This window comes from Danio rerio, chromosome 23 (genome assembly GCF_049306965.1).
Source record: "Danio rerio strain Tuebingen ecotype United States chromosome 23, GRCz12tu, whole genome shotgun sequence".
Taxonomy (NCBI): Eukaryota; Metazoa; Chordata; class Actinopteri; order Cypriniformes; family Danionidae; genus Danio; species Danio rerio.
In genome coordinates this window covers 37,728,537-37,735,000 of record NC_133198.1, presented here as the reverse complement: position 1 = coordinate 37,735,000, position 6,464 = coordinate 37,728,537, and the positions used below count along the sequence as shown (strand labels likewise).

Sequence of the window (6,464 nt, the reverse complement as noted above, 5' to 3'; positions counted from 1 at the left end):
TCATTTTATTTTATTTTTTTGTCATATAGCTCATATACATGAAGGTAAAAAAAAACCTAAAAATAATTTACTATTGATTTTTTAAAAGTTTCCAAAAATCTAACATAAAACAGGCCTGTAGCCAGGGGGGGTTCGGGTGGTTTGAAAGACCCACCCCTCACTGACAAAAGTCCAGGGGCCTCATGTACGAAGACTTGCATTAAATTCATACTAAAACATTTACAGCTTTGTGCGTACACAGTAAAAAATTCAGATGTATGAAACACAGCGTACACAGAATCCCACGCATATTCTCTCTGTACATCTGAATTAACGTGAAACTGAGCGCACGTGCACGAGTGCAAAACCCCTCCTTGCCTCCTCCCCTGTATAAATATGGTAATGACTCTACTTTTGGCAAAACCAAAAAAAAAGCAATGGCAAAAGCAAGCGAAACGAGAAACTTCACAGACCAGAGAAAATTGTGTTATTTGCAAGTCTGTCCTTCGGAATTAATAACAAAAGAAAAAAATACAGTGGGAGAGTTTAGCTGATCCGGTTAAGGCAGTGGGGTCTGAACATTGCACTGTGAGTTTGAGCTGCACAATTAATCGTAAAAAGATCCCTGCCTTATATACCGAATGATCCCGTCCAATACAGCTGCCATTGCACGGCTCAAAGATGCTTTGTCGCGTGCAAATTTAACACAATTGCCTTTTGGAGTCGCCAATGGAAATAAAACAAACACACACAAGAAATGCATGTATGCCAGACATGAAGCTGGCATGGACCAACGCACACTCACATTCATTTCATCGTTAGTAAATCCAAACGTGAGCCTGAAATCTGCCGTACGCAAAGTTTTTGTGCGTACGCACCGTTGATACATGAGGCCACAGAATTTCTCCCATACATGAGCTCATTTGTCCTATTTTGACTGCTATACCATCATGAAAAGTGAAAATAACCCATCAAAAAAGACAAAGTTGAATCCTCTGGGTGTTGTGACTTTAGCGAATCAGTTTTGGCCAGTGCACACAATTATTTTTTTTCATGAGTTTAACATCCAATGTGCAAGAAAACATACAATCTGACGTAGGTGAAGTCATCTATATTGTTTTTAAACATTATTTAAAAAAAAACAATTAAACAAGTGACTTGTATTCTATTCTTGAAACAAAAAATGACAAATGAACATGTGTTTCACCAAAAGTGACAAATTAATATGATTTATTTTTTTTTTTTTAATTTTGGCTATTGTTGTTATCCCTGAATTTTCAAATGTCCTTTTTTTTATCATGATTGGCATCTGACAATCTATTTCAGCTAAAATAGTGCTTAACATGTTACTAAAATGCAGAATTTAAAATAGTAGCCAAAATAGTAATACATAGTATCCTAAATGAGGCCTATAACCACAAAAAGGTCCACTTCTTGAAAAAAATAATAATAATAACCACCCCTTTTACCAGGCTGGCTATGGGCCTGTGAAACTACGAATTACTTGAAGATGATGTCATTCAATCTGTTTTTGGAGATATTTGGGCAAAACTCAACACAAAGACATATACAGATGGCACACACCAACACTGTGTCATATAAGGGACTGAGTCAGCTATTAGAACTGATGCTTCGACATATTTCCAGCATCCACACGTTCAACACCTTTGCACCAGGAGAAATAACAGCCAAGATCCGTCGCCCCATAATCACACCGTCTACATTCCGCTGCCAATCACACTCCACGCCTGCGAGCCCGGTAATCACATCGGCTCTCAAACCGCCATCTTATTACCTTCACGCAGGTGTGATGATCATTTCCAGGGGTCGATCTTGTCCTCGGAGACCCGCCGAGAGCCGCGCAGAGCCGGGGAGAAGGACGCGTGTGGCGCGCATGAGTGAACCGGAGATAATTGTCCACATCTGTGTCTCTTTATTCTGACCATCAGCCATTCAAGAATCTGTCTGTCAGCAGGAGGCCTTGGGCTGAGAGAGAGAGACGCCTAAAGAGAGAAATACAAGTAGGATTGAAGGAATTATGAAGGACGCATGGTAGAAGGGAGATAAGTTGATCTGGAGAGTGGGAAATATCATTAATATCAATATGGGATCTTACAAAACTAGCCAAGAACAAAGAAGAATTTTGTTAATATTTGAAGTCAGAATTATTAGCTCTCCTCAATTATTATTTTCAACAATTGAAATAATAACAGTGATAATAAAATTTACAAAATTTAAAAACTGCTTTTATTCTAGCCGAAATAAAACAAATAAAACTTTCTCCAGAAGAAAAAATATTATATGAAATACTGTGGAAAAATTCCTTGTTTTGTTAAACATCATTTGGAAAATAATTGAAAAAGATAAAATAAAAAATCCACAGGAGGACTCATAATTTTGACTTTAACTGTAAAACGTATCGTCAAGAATTTTTTTACATCTTGACATTTGTTAATGTCCTGGTAGAAAATTACCATAAATTTCTGGTTACAAAACAGGCACATTTTTGTTAACAAATGGTCTCCATTTTCTTGATTGATTGACTGATTGATAAAAACCAACATGTTTTTTTTTTTTTTTTTTTTTTACAAAAGCATAACTTGAGTTTTTTTAGATGCATACGAGCAATTTTAGCATTAGGGACGTGACATTTGCAGTAAAATCTCAAAACATAAATTGACAAAGGAAGTATATGTTAGCATTATATTGAAACTTCTGTTTATATTTTTCAAAACAACTAGCCACAGAGTTGTGGGAGCAGAAAAATATCAATCTGTAAACATTCTGTATAATTGAAATGAGAAGATTAAACATGCATTATAGAGGTGACAAAAAAGTTTGCAAGTTTACAGTATACAACATACTTTGTATAAATTCTATGAATTAAACTGCACAACTCAAAAGAAACGATGCTAATCAAAAGGATAAGAGCTGCCTCACTATAGAACAAACATGATTGATTTTACATTTTTGCATTTATTAGGAAAAAGCTTCGTTATGGATGTGACATCTCTCGGCTATGGATGTGACAGATGTGAAATTGCCACTTGTGTGACTTTGGTAAATTAAATACAGTTGTTTGAAAACACTGACAGAGATACTTTTGAGTATTTTTAAAGTACTGTAAAATACAACGGTTTTGCTGTTTTGGGGAAAACTTAATTTTTGTCATGGCAAGGTTGATATTGGAATTGCTCATATGTGTTTCTTTCAGTTGTATTATTATTATTATTATTTCTCAACAATAAAAATCAAACTCAATAGCTCAAATATAATTTACATCCCACATAACAAAATTTATCTGGCCCAGCTTTGGCTCACACAATCAGGTTTTGCCTGGCCCACATGCCTGGACCAAGTCTGGCTTCCAGACAGGGGATAAACATGGACCATATCTAGGTCATATCACAGCCAAGTTATTAACTGGGCCAGATAGGTTGGTGTGTCACCATTGCAATGAAATTGACCACTGCGCTTTAGGCACACTATGGATTTGCTTTTTTTCAAAGCGACCTGATTAGTAGAATTTCTTTTTTTTTACTCAAAATTTATTTTAATGTATTTTAAATGTGGGACAAGACTTATTGTACGTGGCCCACATATCAATTTTTAACATCTGGGCCAAATACTACATTTTACATCTGGTCCAAATCTTGTGTGCCACCTCTGCCAAACCCGAGCCATGTTTAGCCCACATGCTGTGTGCCAGTGTGAGATAAATGCCTGCTGTGCCAGCTTTATGCCAAATCTAGGTTTAGAATTCTTTGCTACCTGGGATGTAACCTCCACACAAAGATCTTTAATATAAAATTGAAAATAACAATGTTTTTAATAGATGGCACAGTGGGTAGCACTGTCGCCTCACAACAAGAATGTCACTGGTTCAATCCCCAGTTGCATCAGTTGGCATTTCTGTGTGGAGTATGCATGTTCTTCCCGTGTTTGCGTGCATTTCCCCCACAAGTCCAAAGGTATGCGCTGTAGGTGAATTGGGTAAGCTAAATTGTCTGTAGTGTATGCGAGTTGGGGGTTAAAGACCCACTCATAATAAAATAAAAACACGTTAAGAAACACAAACATTGTGGGACTATACATCAACTTCGGTATAAAACGCCTTGGGAATAAGTAAGTTTAATGACTGGATGCATAGATATGGAACAAAACTCAATGTGTGTTTATTTGTAGTGCCAGCCGACCATATTGGAAGAACAGTACCTACATAATGCCTCAGAACTGACTGAAACATGCATATTTAGAGAGAAAACTAGAAATTTAGGTAGATTTTCAAGGCAAAAACCTTGACAACATTGATATTTTTTGTTATTTTTGGTCAAGTAAGTGAAATATTTGGCTAATAGATTCATTAATATTGCTCACATGAATTATTTTTTACCACCTATTAAATTTAAAACCGTCTCTGTGTATTTTAGCAGCTTTCACACTTATTTTTTTTGGTGTGAACAGTATAAACATGCAGAACAAATGTATACAGTACTAAATGTAAATAGTAAAATTCAAAACTGTTGTTGTTTACATCCAAGTATTGCCACAGCATGGTCGTTAATATGGGTGATCAAATCCTAATGCAAGAGCGAACACTTATTTACATGCAAAATCCTCCAAGACTGTCTTTTTTTTCGTTATCAGTAGTTTTAGTATTAAGTTTAATAATTCCACTTTAATGGCAATGACACGATTAAAGAGAGAAATACATTACTTAACCTAAATATGTTGGTGCTAAATGAAAACACTGACATAAAACTTAAAAGTCATATAAAGCATGTCTCTAAAGCAGCTAACGTTACACTGTTTAGTTATTTTTCCAAAAGACAAACTTGTTAGTTTGTTAGTTGAACTAAGGGAGAATGTGAACATAAATAACAAAAAAGAAAAAAAAACATCCAGAGTTGATTTAAAGCAGGTTGAAGCCACCTGAAGAAACGTGTTCGGAGAGCATGTGCTATTTCTGGAGATACAGACCTGGATTCACAGCTGCTGCTCATCTCTCTCTCCCATTCCTCCCAGTTTGCGTTCCAGGCAACAATGTCCAGAAGTCTTAAATGATGACATCTGTTCCTGTCGAGACATGTCAAATTAAAAGTACCTCTTCATTTAGGCTGCATTTACATTTCTAGGCCTAATGAACACAGCTGGTCTTTTGACACCTGCTTTTAAATTTAAACACACAGAGATTCCCTCATACACTAGGAATCTCATTATATCATTGAGAAGTTTTAATCAACATGTATAAAATCAGAGCTTTTTGAATCTATATTTAATTAAACTTGAAAGACTGCTGAATTGATATTTAGAAATACCGTTTGGGTTGTTGAAAATAATTGTTCACCCACTTTATCTTCAGAAAATCTTCAATTGTTGTGCTAAAAAAATTAAACAATTTATGGTTTGAAATGACACAATGAGGCACAGTGGGTAGCAAGTTCGCCTCTTAGCAAGAAGGGCGCTATTTCGAGCCTCGGCTGGGTCATTTCTGTGTGGAGTTTAACAGTTTGCATGTTCTCCCCGTGTTTGCGTGGGTTTCCTCTGGGTGGTCCGGTTTCCCCCATAGTCCAAAGACATGCGGTACAGGTGAATTGGGTAGGCTAAATTGTCCATAGTGTATAAGTTTGTGTGTGAATGAGTGTGTATAGATGTTTCCAAGTGATGGGTTGCAGCTGAAAGGGCATCAGCTGTGTAAAACATATGCTGGATAAGTTGGCGGTTCATTCTGCTGTGGTGACCCCAGATTAATAAAGGGACTAAGCCGAAAAGAAAATGAATGAATGAATGACACAATGACTTTCCCAGTGATGGGTTGCAGCTGAAAGGACTTCCGCTGCATAAAACATATGCTGGATAAGTTGGCGGTTCATTCTGCTGTGGCGATCCCTGATGAATAAAGGAAAAGAAAATGAATAACTTGAAACCTCAACTTTAGAACGTGGGGTTTAATACCTTAATTTGCTTAATTTTCTTTGCTGAAGCTGTTCCAGAGCAATATATGTAAAAGTGACCACTATGTGTCAATGTAGAGACAGTTTTTTAAATGTTTCGAAGCTTCGACACATTTGCTTTCAGTGTTTCACAAAGCCTCACTTTATCCACCACTACACTTACTTTAATAGCAAGTGACAATCTGATAAAAGACATTTGTTTATTATGCCCCATGCCGTAAAACCACCCACTTCCTAAAAAGTCACTAGGTGAAGGGTATAAACCAAAGGGTGCCCAAACTTGATCCTGGAGGGCCAGTGTCCTGCAAATTTTAACTCCTTCTTGCCTCAACAAACCTGCATGGATGTTTCTAAAAGGCCTAGTAATGCCGCAGTCAGTTTGAGCTTGCAAAATTATGTCGAAAAGGGGCAGGATTAAACATAAGGATTAGACATTTAAAAACAGTGAGCAATTGTTCCACATTTTAAATTTCTGTCCAGAGAGGTCATGTTTTTATCTTCAATTGGTCTCACGCAGCCACGTGATGTGAT

At 36.7% G+C, this 6,464-nt stretch overlaps 1 protein-coding gene across 31 annotated transcripts in view; it reads right to left on the bottom strand.

Moving 5' to 3' along the window:
- The window catches only part of si:ch211-236h17.3, a 416,859-nt gene extending 411,845 nt beyond the window's left edge, over nucleotides 1-5,014 (bottom strand). For all 31 annotated transcript variants that reach the window (XM_073939291.1, XM_073939290.1, XM_073939265.1 and 28 more), the window contains exons 1-2: nucleotides 4,960-5,014; nucleotides 1,775-1,982 (exon numbers count right to left, since the gene is read on the bottom strand). The gene's annotated coding sequence lies outside the window, so the exon portion shown is untranslated. The remainder of the gene's footprint in view (nucleotides 1-1,774; nucleotides 1,983-4,959) is intronic.
- Between the last annotated feature and the right edge of the window lie 1,450 nt (nucleotides 5,015-6,464).